We start from the raw sequence: 13,391 nt of genomic DNA, 5'->3' as shown, positions 1-13,391 counted from the left end.
GGGGGGGGTGGGGGGGGGGGGGGGTGGGGGGGGGGGGGGGTGGGGGGGGGGGGGGGTGGGGGGGGGGGGGGGTGGGGGGGGGGGGGGGTGGGGGGGGGGGGGGGTGGGGGGGGGGGGGGGTGGGGGGGGGGGGGGGTGGGGGGGGGGGGGGGTGGGGGGGGGGGGGGGTGGGGGGGGGGGGGGGTGGGGGGGGGGGGGGGTGGGGGGGGGGGGGGGTGGGGGGGGGGGGGGGTGGGGGGGGGGGGGGGTGGGGGGGGGGGGGGGTGGGGGGGGGGGGGGGTGGGGGGGGGGGGGGGTGGGGGGGGGGGGGGGTGGGGGGGGGGGGGGGTGGGGGGGGGGGGGGGTGGGGGGGGGGGGGGGTGGGGGGGGGGGGGGGTGGGGGGGGGGGGGGGTGGGGGGGGGGGGGGGTGGGGGGGGGGGGGGGTGGGGGGGGGGGGGGGTGGGGGGGGGGGGGGGTGGGGGGGGGGGGGGGTGGGGGGGGGGGGGGGTGGGGGGGGGGGGGGGTGGGGGGGGGGGGGGGTGGGGGGGGGGGGGGGTGGGGGGGGGGGGGGGTGGGGGGGGGGGGGGGTGGGGGGGGGGGGGGGTGGGGGGGGGGGGGGGTGGGGGGGGGGGGGGGTGGGGGGGGGGGGGGGTGGGGGGGGGGGGGGGTGGGGGGGGGGGGGGGTGGGGGGGGGGGGGGGTGGGGGGGGGGGGGGGTGGGGGGGGGGGGGGGTGGGGGGGGGGGGGGGTGGGGGGGGGGGGGGGTGGGGGGGGGGGGGGGTGGGGGGGGGGGGGGGTGGGGGGGGGGGGGGGTGGGGGGGGGGGGGGGTGGGGGGGGGGGGGGGTGGGGGGGGGGGGGGGTGGGGGGGGGGGGGGGTGGGGGGGGGGGGGGGTGGGGGGGGGGGGGGGTGGGGGGGGGGGGGGGTGGGGGGGGGGGGGGGTGGGGGGGGGGGGGGGTGGGGGGGGGGGGGGGTGGGGGGGGGGGGGGGTGGGGGGGGGGGGGGGTGGGGGGGGGGGGGGGTGGGGGGGGGGGGGGGTGGGGGGGGGGGGGGGTGGGGGGGGGGGGGGGTGGGGGGGGGGGGGGGTGGGGGGGGGGGGGGGTGGGGGGGGGGGGGGGTGGGGGGGGGGGGGGGTGGGGGGGGGGGGGGGTGGGGGGGGGGGGGGGTGGGGGGGGGGGGGGGTGGGGGGGGGGGGGGGTGGGGGGGGGGGGGGGTGGGGGGGGGGGGGGGTGGGGGGGGGGGGGGGTGGGGGGGGGGGGGGGTGGGGGGGGGGGGGGGTGGGGGGGGGGGGGGGTGGGGGGGGGGGGGGGTGGGGGGGGGGGGGGGTGGGGGGGGGGGGGGGTGGGGGGGGGGGGGGGTGGGGGGGGGGGGGGGTGGGGGGGGGGGGGGGTGGGGGGGGGGGGGGGTGGGGGGGGGGGGGGGTGGGGGGGGGGGGGGGTGGGGGGGGGGGGGGGTGGGGGGGGGGGGGGGTGGGGGGGGGGGGGGGTGGGGGGGGGGGGGGGTGGGGGGGGGGGGGGGTGGGGGGGGGGGGGGGTGGGGGGGGGGGGGGGTGGGGGGGGGGGGGGGTGGGGGGGGGGGGGGGTGGGGGGGGGGGGGGGTGGGGGGGGGGGGGGGTGGGGGGGGGGGGGGGTGGGGGGGGGGGGGGGTGGGGGGGGGGGGGGGTGGGGGGGGGGGGGGGTGGGGGGGGGGGGGGGTGGGGGGGGGGGGGGGTGGGGGGGGGGGGGGGTGGGGGGGGGGGGGGGTGGGGGGGGGGGGGGGTGGGGGGGGGGGGGGGTGGGGGGGGGGGGGGGTGGGGGGGGGGGGGGGTGGGGGGGGGGGGGGGTGGGGGGGGGGGGGGGTGGGGGGGGGGGGGGGTGGGGGGGGGGGGGGGTGGGGGGGGGGGGGGGTGGGGGGGGGGGGGGGTGGGGGGGGGGGGGGGTGGGGGGGGGGGGGGGTGGGGGGGGGGGGGGGTGGGGGGGGGGGGGGGTGGGGGGGGGGGGGGGTGGGGGGGGGGGGGGGTGGGGGGGGGGGGGGGTGGGGGGGGGGGGGGGTGGGGGGGGGGGGGGGTGGGGGGGGGGGGGGGTGGGGGGGGGGGGGGGTGGGGGGGGGGGGGGGTGGGGGGGGGGGGGGGTGGGGGGGGGGGGGGGTGGGGGGGGGGGGGGGTGGGGGGGGGGGGGGGTGGGGGGGGGGGGGGGTGGGGGGGGGGGGGGGTGGGGGGGGGGGGGGGTGGGGGGGGGGGGGGGTGGGGGGGGGGGGGGGTGGGGGGGGGGGGGGGTGGGGGGGGGGGGGGGTGGGGGGGGGGGGGGGTGGGGGGGGGGGGGGGTGGGGGGGGGGGGGGGTGGGGGGGGGGGGGGGTGGGGGGGGGGGGGGGTGGGGGGGGGGGGGGGTGGGGGGGGGGGGGGGTGGGGGGGGGGGGGGGTGGGGGGGGGGGGGGGTGGGGGGGGGGGGGGGTGGGGGGGGGGGGGGGTGGGGGGGGGGGGGGGTGGGGGGGGGGGGGGGTGGGGGGGGGGGGGGGTGGGGGGGGGGGGGGGTGGGGGGGGGGGGGGGTGGGGGGGGGGGGGGGTGGGGGGGGGGGGGGGTGGGGGGGGGGGGGGGTGGGGGGGGGGGGGGGTGGGGGGGGGGGGGGGTGGGGGGGGGGGGGGGTGGGGGGGGGGGGGGGTGGGGGGGGGGGGGGGTGGGGGGGGGGGGGGGTGGGGGGGGGGGGGGGTGGGGGGGGGGGGGGGTGGGGGGGGGGGGGGGTGGGGGGGGGGGGGGGTGGGGGGGGGGGGGGGTGGGGGGGGGGGGGGGTGGGGGGGGGGGGGGGTGGGGGGGGGGGGGGGTGGGGGGGGGGGGGGGTGGGGGGGGGGGGGGGTGGGGGGGGGGGGGGGTGGGGGGGGGGGGGGGTGGGGGGGGGGGGGGGTGGGGGGGGGGGGGGGTGGGGGGGGGGGGGGGTGGGGGGGGGGGGGGGTGGGGGGGGGGGGGGGTGGGGGGGGGGGGGGGTGGGGGGGGGGGGGGGTGGGGGGGGGGGGGGGTGGGGGGGGGGGGGGGTGGGGGGGGGGGGGGGTGGGGGGGGGGGGGGGTGGGGGGGGGGGGGGGTGGGGGGGGGGGGGGGTGGGGGGGGGGGGGGGTGGGGGGGGGGGGGGGTGGGGGGGGGGGGGGGTGGGGGGGGGGGGGGGTGGGGGGGGGGGGGGGTGGGGGGGGGGGGGGGTGGGGGGGGGGGGGGGTGGGGGGGGGGGGGGGTGGGGGGGGGGGGGGGTGGGGGGGGGGGGGGGTGGGGGGGGGGGGGGGTGGGGGGGGGGGGGGGTGGGGGGGGGGGGGGGTGGGGGGGGGGGGGGGTGGGGGGGGGGGGGGGTGGGGGGGGGGGGGGGTGGGGGGGGGGGGGGGTGGGGGGGGGGGGGGGTGGGGGGGGGGGGGGGTGGGGGGGGGGGGGGGTGGGGGGGGGGGGGGGTGGGGGGGGGGGGGGGTGGGGGGGGGGGGGGGTGGGGGGGGGGGGGGGTGGGGGGGGGGGGGGGTGGGGGGGGGGGGGGGTGGGGGGGGGGGGGGGTGGGGGGGGGGGGGGGTGGGGGGGGGGGGGGGTGGGGGGGGGGGGGGGTGGGGGGGGGGGGGGGTGGGGGGGGGGGGGGGTGGGGGGGGGGGGGGGTGGGGGGGGGGGGGGGTGGGGGGGGGGGGGGGTGGGGGGGGGGGGGGGTGGGGGGGGGGGGGGGTGGGGGGGGGGGGGGGTGGGGGGGGGGGGGGGTGGGGGGGGGGGGGGGTGGGGGGGGGGGGGGGTGGGGGGGGGGGGGGGTGGGGGGGGGGGGGGGTGGGGGGGGGGGGGGGTGGGGGGGGGGGGGGGTGGGGGGGGGGGGGGGTGGGGGGGGGGGGGGGTGGGGGGGGGGGGGGGTGGGGGGGGGGGGGGGTGGGGGGGGGGGGGGGTGGGGGGGGGGGGGGGTGGGGGGGGGGGGGGGTGGGGGGGGGGGGGGGTGGGGGGGGGGGGGGGTGGGGGGGGGGGGGGGTGGGGGGGGGGGGGGGTGGGGGGGGGGGGGGGTGGGGGGGGGGGGGGGTGGGGGGGGGGGGGGGTGGGGGGGGGGGGGGGTGGGGGGGGGGGGGGGTGGGGGGGGGGGGGGGTGGGGGGGGGGGGGGGTGGGGGGGGGGGGGGGTGGGGGGGGGGGGGGGTGGGGGGGGGGGGGGGTGGGGGGGGGGGGGGGTGGGGGGGGGGGGGGGTGGGGGGGGGGGGGGGTGGGGGGGGGGGGGGGTGGGGGGGGGGGGGGGTGGGGGGGGGGGGGGGTGGGGGGGGGGGGGGGTGGGGGGGGGGGGGGGTGGGGGGGGGGGGGGGTGGGGGGGGGGGGGGGTGGGGGGGGGGGGGGGTGGGGGGGGGGGGGGGTGGGGGGGGGGGGGGGTGGGGGGGGGGGGGGGTGGGGGGGGGGGGGGGTGGGGGGGGGGGGGGGTGGGGGGGGGGGGGGGTGGGGGGGGGGGGGGGTGGGGGGGGGGGGGGGTGGGGGGGGGGGGGGGTGGGGGGGGGGGGGGGTGGGGGGGGGGGGGGGTGGGGGGGGGGGGGGGTGGGGGGGGGGGGGGGTGGGGGGGGGGGGGGGTGGGGGGGGGGGGGGGTGGGGGGGGGGGGGGGTGGGGGGGGGGGGGGGTGGGGGGGGGGGGGGGTGGGGGGGGGGGGGGGTGGGGGGGGGGGGGGGTGGGGGGGGGGGGGGGTGGGGGGGGGGGGGGGTGGGGGGGGGGGGGGGTGGGGGGGGGGGGGGGTGGGGGGGGGGGGGGGTGGGGGGGGGGGGGGGTGGGGGGGGGGGGGGGTGGGGGGGGGGGGGGGTGGGGGGGGGGGGGGGTGGGGGGGGGGGGGGGTGGGGGGGGGGGGGGGTGGGGGGGGGGGGGGGTGGGGGGGGGGGGGGGTGGGGGGGGGGGGGGGTGGGGGGGGGGGGGGGTGGGGGGGGGGGGGGGTGGGGGGGGGGGGGGGTGGGGGGGGGGGGGGGTGGGGGGGGGGGGGGGTGGGGGGGGGGGGGGGTGGGGGGGGGGGGGGGTGGGGGGGGGGGGGGGTGGGGGGGGGGGGGGGTGGGGGGGGGGGGGGGTGGGGGGGGGGGGGGGTGGGGGGGGGGGGGGGTGGGGGGGGGGGGGGGTGGGGGGGGGGGGGGGTGGGGGGGGGGGGGGGTGGGGGGGGGGGGGGGTGGGGGGGGGGGGGGGTGGGGGGGGGGGGGGGTGGGGGGGGGGGGGGGTGGGGGGGGGGGGGGGTGGGGGGGGGGGGGGGTGGGGGGGGGGGGGGGTGGGGGGGGGGGGGGGTGGGGGGGGGGGGGGGTGGGGGGGGGGGGGGGTGGGGGGGGGGGGGGGTGGGGGGGGGGGGGGGTGGGGGGGGGGGGGGGTGGGGGGGGGGGGGGGTGGGGGGGGGGGGGGGTGGGGGGGGGGGGGGGTGGGGGGGGGGGGGGGTGGGGGGGGGGGGGGGTGGGGGGGGGGGGGGGTGGGGGGGGGGGGGGGTGGGGGGGGGGGGGGGTGGGGGGGGGGGGGGGTGGGGGGGGGGGGGGGTGGGGGGGGGGGGGGGTGGGGGGGGGGGGGGGTGGGGGGGGGGGGGGGTGGGGGGGGGGGGGGGTGGGGGGGGGGGGGGGTGGGGGGGGGGGGGGGTGGGGGGGGGGGGGGGTGGGGGGGGGGGGGGGTGGGGGGGGGGGGGGGTGGGGGGGGGGGGGGGTGGGGGGGGGGGGGGGTGGGGGGGGGGGGGGGTGGGGGGGGGGGGGGGTGGGGGGGGGGGGGGGTGGGGGGGGGGGGGGGTGGGGGGGGGGGGGGGTGGGGGGGGGGGGGGGTGGGGGGGGGGGGGGGTGGGGGGGGGGGGGGGTGGGGGGGGGGGGGGGTGGGGGGGGGGGGGGGTGGGGGGGGGGGGGGGTGGGGGGGGGGGGGGGTGGGGGGGGGGGGGGGTGGGGGGGGGGGGGGGTGGGGGGGGGGGGGGGTGGGGGGGGGGGGGGGTGGGGGGGGGGGGGGGTGGGGGGGGGGGGGGGTGGGGGGGGGGGGGGGTGGGGGGGGGGGGGGGTGGGGGGGGGGGGGGGTGGGGGGGGAAGGGGGTGGGGGGGGGGGGGGGTGGGGGGGGGGGGGGGGAGGGTGGGGGGGGGGCGGGGGGGGGGGGGGGTGGGGGGGGGGGGGGGTGGGGGGAGGGGGTGGTGGGGGGGGGGGTTGGGTGGGGGGGGGGGGGGGGGGGGGGGGGGGGGGGGGGGGGGGGGGGGGGGGTGGGGGGGGGGGGGGGGGGGGGGGGGGGGGGGTGGGGGGGGGGGGGGGAGGGCTTGGGGGGGGGGGGGGGAAGGCAGGGGGGCGAGGCGCTTTTGAAAGCCCCGCAGAAGCCGGCAGCCAAAGGGCAACCGGCTTCTGCGGGGCTTTCAAGGGAGGCATGGGAAACCACTGAAGCCACTGAGCGAGGGGAATTAGCCTTTCTCAAGAGGGAGGCCCTTTCTAGCGCAGTGTAGGGTGAGGGGGGAAGGGGGAGGTTAAGCGGAAGAATGAGCAGCCTTGAGTTCTAAATAGGTTTTCTTAAATGGCCAGAGCCAGGTCTGGCCTGCTGAGCCAGTCCGCGGTCATCAGGTGGAGCAGGATGTGGCCCATGCAGCCGGTATAATGTCAAGGTCTGGATTAGACAGAGAGATGGAGTACCAATGGCACCTGGCCGAGAGTGACTAAAGGAGCCCTCCCTAGTTCAGAAGTAGATTTAGCCTCCAAATTCCAGTGACAGGGAGGCAGCAGAAGAGAAGGCCGTGGCCTCTATTACGTTCCCTCCAGGGCAGCCTGGTTTAGCCACTGTGAGACAGGATGCTGGGCTGGATGGTCACTCCACTGGTCTTATCAAGCTGGACTTTAGAAGTCAGAAGGGGGGGCCACAGCCTGTTGAAGTCTTCAGAGGGGAGATGAAAGCGGTGTTATTGGGATTGCATTTGACTGATTTGGTTTTGATTTATTGGCAATTGTTAATTGGAGTTTTTACGTTTTGACTTTTAATGGATTTGTAGAATTGTAGTTTTATTTATATATATATTTGTGTTTCTTACAAATGTTTTATTTATAATATAAGCTGCCTTGAATTCTTCAAAGGGAGAAGATTAGCTAATAAATGTTATTAAAAATACATTTGTCTGAATTGGGTAGCATTGCTTGATTGAAATGTGGTGGGAATTTTCCAGATAGTCTTCTCCAAGGTCTTAGGGCAGCCAAAATTTGTGTTGGACTTTTCTTGGATGGCAAACTACAACAGTCTCACATAAAGAGAGGGTGGAAGCAGTAAGTATTAGTAATGGGACCACAACTACTGTTGCACTCTGGCTGTAACTAATTTTTTCATATGCATTATATATATATACATGAGTTTATATCATTGTTCATATATTTTTATATTTCATTAGTTATAAACACAATGCGTTTCTTGTTAACAACATCCAAAGGGTACGTTCAACTTATTTTTTAACAAATTAGAACAAGGTAAATTCAGGGTCATCCATATTAATTCAGGTAATTTTAGTTGTTACTCTCCCATCAGTTCCAACTTCTATACGGTAAGTATCCAATCAATCACGAAAGCAATGTATATGCATAAATATATATTCCAGTCCATATTAGTTCATCAAAGCGTTTTATATAAATCCACACAGGTAAATGTTCTATGCATTATTCAGTAATAAGTCCAAAATTATGCACAGGAATAGAACCAACTTATTTTAAACACAAGGAGGAAGCAGCATTTAAGCTAATCCAGCATTTTTCGATGGCTTCATCAGCCTCCCAATTTGTAGATATGATTTATATTGGCTTCATATGGGTACTCTGTAAAGGTAAATTCACATAACATTCAAATAAATCTGTCATTATTAACTACAACTTCTGAACTACAGCAGTCCCCATTTCAGAACAAAACCCGAGTGCAGGTTGTGAAGTGTGTTGCTTTCTTACGATGTACCGCCTTCTTTGTAGCATGCTTCTCCAGATGTGGAAAAAATGATCCTTGGAAACAAATGTGATATGAATCCAAATGACAAGTGTCCAGAGATCAAAGAGAGAAGGTAGGGATGATCTGGAGACTAATTTTTTGGTGACTGGGATGGCCACATGCTGGGGGGAAGAATTAGGACTAATAAAAGGAAACACTTCTTCACATAGCGATGTGATTGGTGTTTGGAATGTGCCTTGCCACAGGGGGGGGGTGGTGATGGCCACTAACCTGGATAGCTTTAAAAGGGGCTTGGACAGATTGATGGAGGAGAAGTCGGATTTATGGCTGCCAATCTTGATCCTCTTTGATCTGAGATTGCAAATGCCTTAACAGTCCAGGTGATCGCGGGGCAACAGCCTTAAGGTTGCAGACCCCTGAGCTAGGCTATCTGTGCTGATGCGATAGAATCGCCAACAGTTCTAGTTGGTTAGTGATGAAGCTCTCCCACTCTGGCTATGTGCAAAGAGCCTCCTAATTCAGAAGATTCATTCGCATCTCAGATGGCAACTTCAGAAACACTCAGAACAAAGAATGGGATATATTTCTGCTCTCATAAGGTGGGAAATAGGGAGGGGAAACAAGGTGGAGAAAGGAGCGGGGGAGCTAGTGGGATGGTAAACCACCACTGCCTCAACAGAATAACTCCATGTGGGTGTTGACCTTTAAGGCCTTATGCTGACCTGGGACCCCTCATACCTTCGGGACCTTGTTACCCCACATATGTTCCTAGCTCGGCCTCCAAGGGCCTCAGCAGAGGCAAATGTGGACCTGGAGGAGTCCCTGGCCCCTCGATGATGCGGCTTGGCCTCCACTGCAGACCCATAACGCTTTACGGCTCACAAGCGCCCGGCTATGGTAGTGAACTGCTCTCCCGCCTAGCTGTCCAGACCCTCGCGGGACCTTGAGAGGATTCTGCAGGGCCTGTAAAGACTGAGTTGTTCCAGACTGGAGCCTTTGGAGAGACCAGCAGCTGAAAGGTGCCCCAGCACCCTCCCCTGCTTTCTATGAGTCCCTAACATTGTCGTGGACCCATTTATTCTCTCCTCCTATTTCTTTTTAGGAGGGTCATGTAAGGATTTCGCTTGGGGGGGCACTGTTTTAGCTTTTAAAATTGCTGTTTATATTGTATTTATGTTTTTTATATTTGATGTTTTTTATACATGATGTTTTGGTGCAATCACTTGAGCCCTTCTGGGATAGCGAAATTATATTAAATCTAATAATAAATAAAATAAAATCAATCAATCAATCTTACAAGGCCCTGCAAAGAGCTGCATCAAATGAAGGGAGCAACTTCTGTGAACAGCATTTTCCCTTCACATCATCTAATTCATGGGTCACAATTAAGACATTCCTAAAACAAAATAACGTCCACACATTATCTTTTTAAAGACACCCCTTCTGACAATAAGCAATGCAGGTTAGCTGACTTTGGAGATTGCTGCAACGTTGAAATTTCCCCGTGCAGTTGTAGCTGCTCTTGACTGGGCAGGGCCGGGCATTTTCACATTTATGGACCATGCCCCTTCACATTTATAGCAGACCCTTTGGGGGGAGGGCAACTTATAAATCGAATAAATGAAATTAAAAATGTCCACCCCATGCCCAACTGTGATTGTGTCCACATTGTGTGTGATCTTTCCTTCTTTTTTGTTCAGCTGGCCCTTAGTTTTGGAATTAAGTTCATGGAGAATCCAGTCTGAGCAAACATTAATATAGAGAACGTAAGTGTTAACTTCTTTGTCTATGTGCTGAGGTGGGTTTTCCCCAACAGTGACTCCCTGCATTCCTTTCTTCTTTGCTTAGAAAGAAGGGAGGCCCTTGCAGAACTAATTCCACCCGACAGTGAATTGCTTTCCTCCTGGGTGCAAATGGGAGATCTTCTTGAATTAGGGAGGCTCTTGCACAAAGCCAGAGGAGAGCAATCTCATCACTAGCCAACTAGGAGCTGTTGGTTATTCTAGCCCATCGGCGCTTGAGATAGCCTAGCTCTTTCTCCCCAGTATGACAGGAGAGCCTGTGTGTTTGTGGAGCTTTGTTTCCTGCCCTTTCAGCTTGGATGCTTGAGGGACTGGAGCACCTTCCCTATGAGGAGAGGCTGCAGCGTTTGGGACTCTTTAGTTTGGAGAGGAGACGGCTGGGAGGGGGGGGGATATGATTGAAGTCCTATAAAAATTATGCATGGGGTAGAAAATGTTGACAGAGAGAAATTTTCTCTCATTCTCACAATTAGGACTGATAGAAAGGAAACACTTCTTCAACGCATGGCGTGTGATTGGTGTTTGGAATATGCTGCCACAGGGGAGGTGGTGATGGCACACTCCACCTGGATAGCTTTAAAAGGGGCTTGGACAGATTTATGGAGGAGAAGTCGATTTATGGCTCACCAATCTTGATCCTCCTTTGATCTGAGATTGCAAATGCCTTAACAGGACTCAGGTGATCGGGAGGCAACAGCCCGCAGAGACCGGCCATTGCTTTCACCTCCTGCATGTGAGCTCCCCAAAAGGCACCCTGGTGGGCCACTGCGAGTAGCAGAGAGCTGGATTAAGATGGACTCTGTTCTGATCCAGCTGGCTTTGTTCTTATGTTCTTATGCAAAGCAAGGCGCACTTAGCCAACTTTTCATTTCAGTCTCCAGTGACTTGAGTTGTATTCAAAGAATAAACTTCTCTGTCCAACAGTGGAAGTACAGTGCTCCAAAACAAACTCCTTAGTAGTGCAGTAAGGCAAAGTTGAATCCAGTGAGGCGCCAACATCCCTTTCTGATCTCCCAGCTTTTTGGTGTCTGTTGTGCGGAGAGGAGGGGAAGGGAGTTTGTAAGCTGGGCAAGCGCCCAATTCAAGGAGGACTGTGTGACACGCTGGAACATGGAGTGGGGGAGGCGAGCAAAATGGCTTGAGGTCCTGGAATCCATACCCTTGCCGAGGAGAGACTTAGGGAGCTAGGGATGTTTAGTTGGGCAAAGAGAAGGTTAAGGGGTGACATAATAGCCATGTTTAAATAATATTTGGAGGGATGTCATGTTGAAGAGGGAGCAAGCTTGTTTTTCTTCTGCTCCAGAGACTGCGACAAGGACTAATGGAGTTCAAAGTGCAGGAAAAGAGATTCCATCTAAACATTAGGAGGAATTTCCTGACAACTAGAGGCTGTTTGACAATTAGAAGCACTTCCTCAGAGTGTAGGGAGTCTCCTCTGGAGGTTTTTTTAAACCAAGGCTAGTCTGTTCCTGCATGGCAGGGGGTTGGATTGGATAGCCTTTAGGGTCCCTTCCATGATTCTAAGCTGCTTTGAGACTCTCTGAACTGTGTACCATCCGACAGGAGCCGATACAGAGTCTATCAAAACTAGGACAAAGAGGCTTAGAAACAGAACCTTCTACTCTAGAGCTGTGGCTATACTAAACTCTGACTTCGATGTTGATAATGTTTAGGGGCTGTGTAGGGATGGGTGGAGGAAGGGGAAAGCGAGGATGGGGTATGAGTCTGAAATTGTGTGCATCGAGGAATGCTGCTGTAAATTTAGTTATTGCATGCACAATGACAATAAAATGCTTATACTTAACAGGAGAGAAGGGCAGAGGTATAGAAATCTAAAACCCTTCTTGTACAATCTTTCTAAAAGGCGATAATGATTGTATTGTCATGGCAACTAGATCCATTTAGGGACTGACAAACATACCTTTCTTCTTTTATTTGTTTCTGCATGTACTCTAGGCCAGCTTGCAGAACACATGTAGAGATGCTCTGGAGAGGGTCAGCAGCAATGGAGGAGAGAGCCCCTAGCAACAGCACATTTCCCTATCAGCATGTTAATTGTGTTTTTTTTTTAATTTTAGAGTTTTTTACTCTTACAAGAGACATCAAAGCAAAGATGGACAAGAAACTGGTAGAGTTCACTACTGGCAACGAAGCCCCTGTTTACAGACAGATGTGCCAAGGTTATCATGGCCAGGCACCATTATGAATAAGTAAAATTGCCATATTTGGAGTCAGACCACTTGGCCTGTGGCAGGCCAAGAACTGTCTGCTCTGACTAGCAATGTCCCCTGCAAGATCTCAGGCTGAGCAAGATTCTCTTCCAACACCTGCAACCAGAGACCTTTCAACCAGAGAGTCGGAGGAATCGAACCGGGGAACTTAGGCATGGGAGTCCAGACTCTGCCACTGAGGAGGAGAAATCTTACAGGAGTCCAGTTTAGAAGTTAGAAGTGGGTGCCTTGTCCTCTTCCAAGGCACAACAATTGATAGATTCACCCACTTGAAGTTTGTTGGAGCAGCTCTGAACAGGTGATCAATTGTAGGATTGGTTAAAAAAGTTCTTCCCAGCCTGCTGGGAAGCTGGTGACCCTTCCTTCCAGCCCCAACAAAGAAGCCACGTTAATGCACCCAAAATCCAGAGCGCTGGTTGTGGCTGAGAAGATAAATAGGCTGACTTGGAAGCAAGCAATGCATAAACTGTAGAGGAAAACAAGAATAAGTTTCCAATCCAAAAACCTTTATTAGGCATAAACCAAAAGTACCATACATTTTAGACTACAAGAACAGGATCACTGTTATGTATCATGTAGAACATGAATTAAAAATGTAACAACTGCTTCCAGAAATTTCTACATTAGGGCTGTTCAATAGCTTAGACATTTTTAGTTTGTCTAGAGAGAAACATAAATTCTAGAGGTAGTAAAGCTCCCCAGATCGGTTCTAATATCATTATACCTCGAGACAGTAAAAGAAGCAGGATGTGAGGGACTGAGTCCCTTAAGCCGTTGGGACAGTGCCGACAACAACGCTCACTTTGTGGGATGTTAAGGAAACGACCTTGAAGATAGACAGAGGGGGGAATGGGATTTACCTTGCTCTGGTCATGACCCATCTGCACTTATAGTTAACAAGCTGTTCTAAGTATACAGCAGGGCTAGATTTAGGGGGTGTGATCCCAAAGTATAGAGAGGAACAGGAGCTTTGTGCAGCACTCAGGAGAAGATTGGTATTCCCTGGTCAGTACAGTCTGATCTTTAGATGATAGGTAAATTTCCATTGGCGGTAAGCATATGAAGAGACTCCCATGAGAAACCCAAGGAGAAGAACAAGACAAGTTTCTTGTATGTATTTTTCCAGTAACACCTGAAGCCACCTCACAACGGAATCCAGTTCCTATGGCTTATCCAGGTCATTATGTGTCTACTTAAGACAGGCCGCTGCTCTCCAGGTTCTCAGGCAGAGGCCTTTTACACCCTGCCTGATTCTTTTCATTGGAGGGCTGGTCGAGGAGAGTTGAACCTGGGGCCTTTCCCATGCCAAGCAGATGCTCTACCACCAGGCCCTACGGGCATCCTCCCCTAATTCCGGTTATTTGTTTGCCTGTTTAGGGGAAGGCAACAGCCCTCAAGGCTGCAGCCAGGGTGTAAAGATCATTTGCCCGGAGCTACAGAAGGAAAAGCAGCATTTTCTCCGATGTGCCCTTCTCTGAGGGGGGGTGCCGCTTATAGCATGCCAGGACTGACTCGACTTCTTGGAGATGCTCTT

The sequence above is a fragment of the Sphaerodactylus townsendi genome, linkage group LG05 (assembly GCF_021028975.2).
Source record: "Sphaerodactylus townsendi isolate TG3544 linkage group LG05, MPM_Stown_v2.3, whole genome shotgun sequence".
Lineage (NCBI taxonomy): Eukaryota > Metazoa > Chordata > Lepidosauria > Squamata > Sphaerodactylidae > Sphaerodactylus > Sphaerodactylus townsendi.
Note: the sequence above shows the minus strand (reverse complement) of the source record.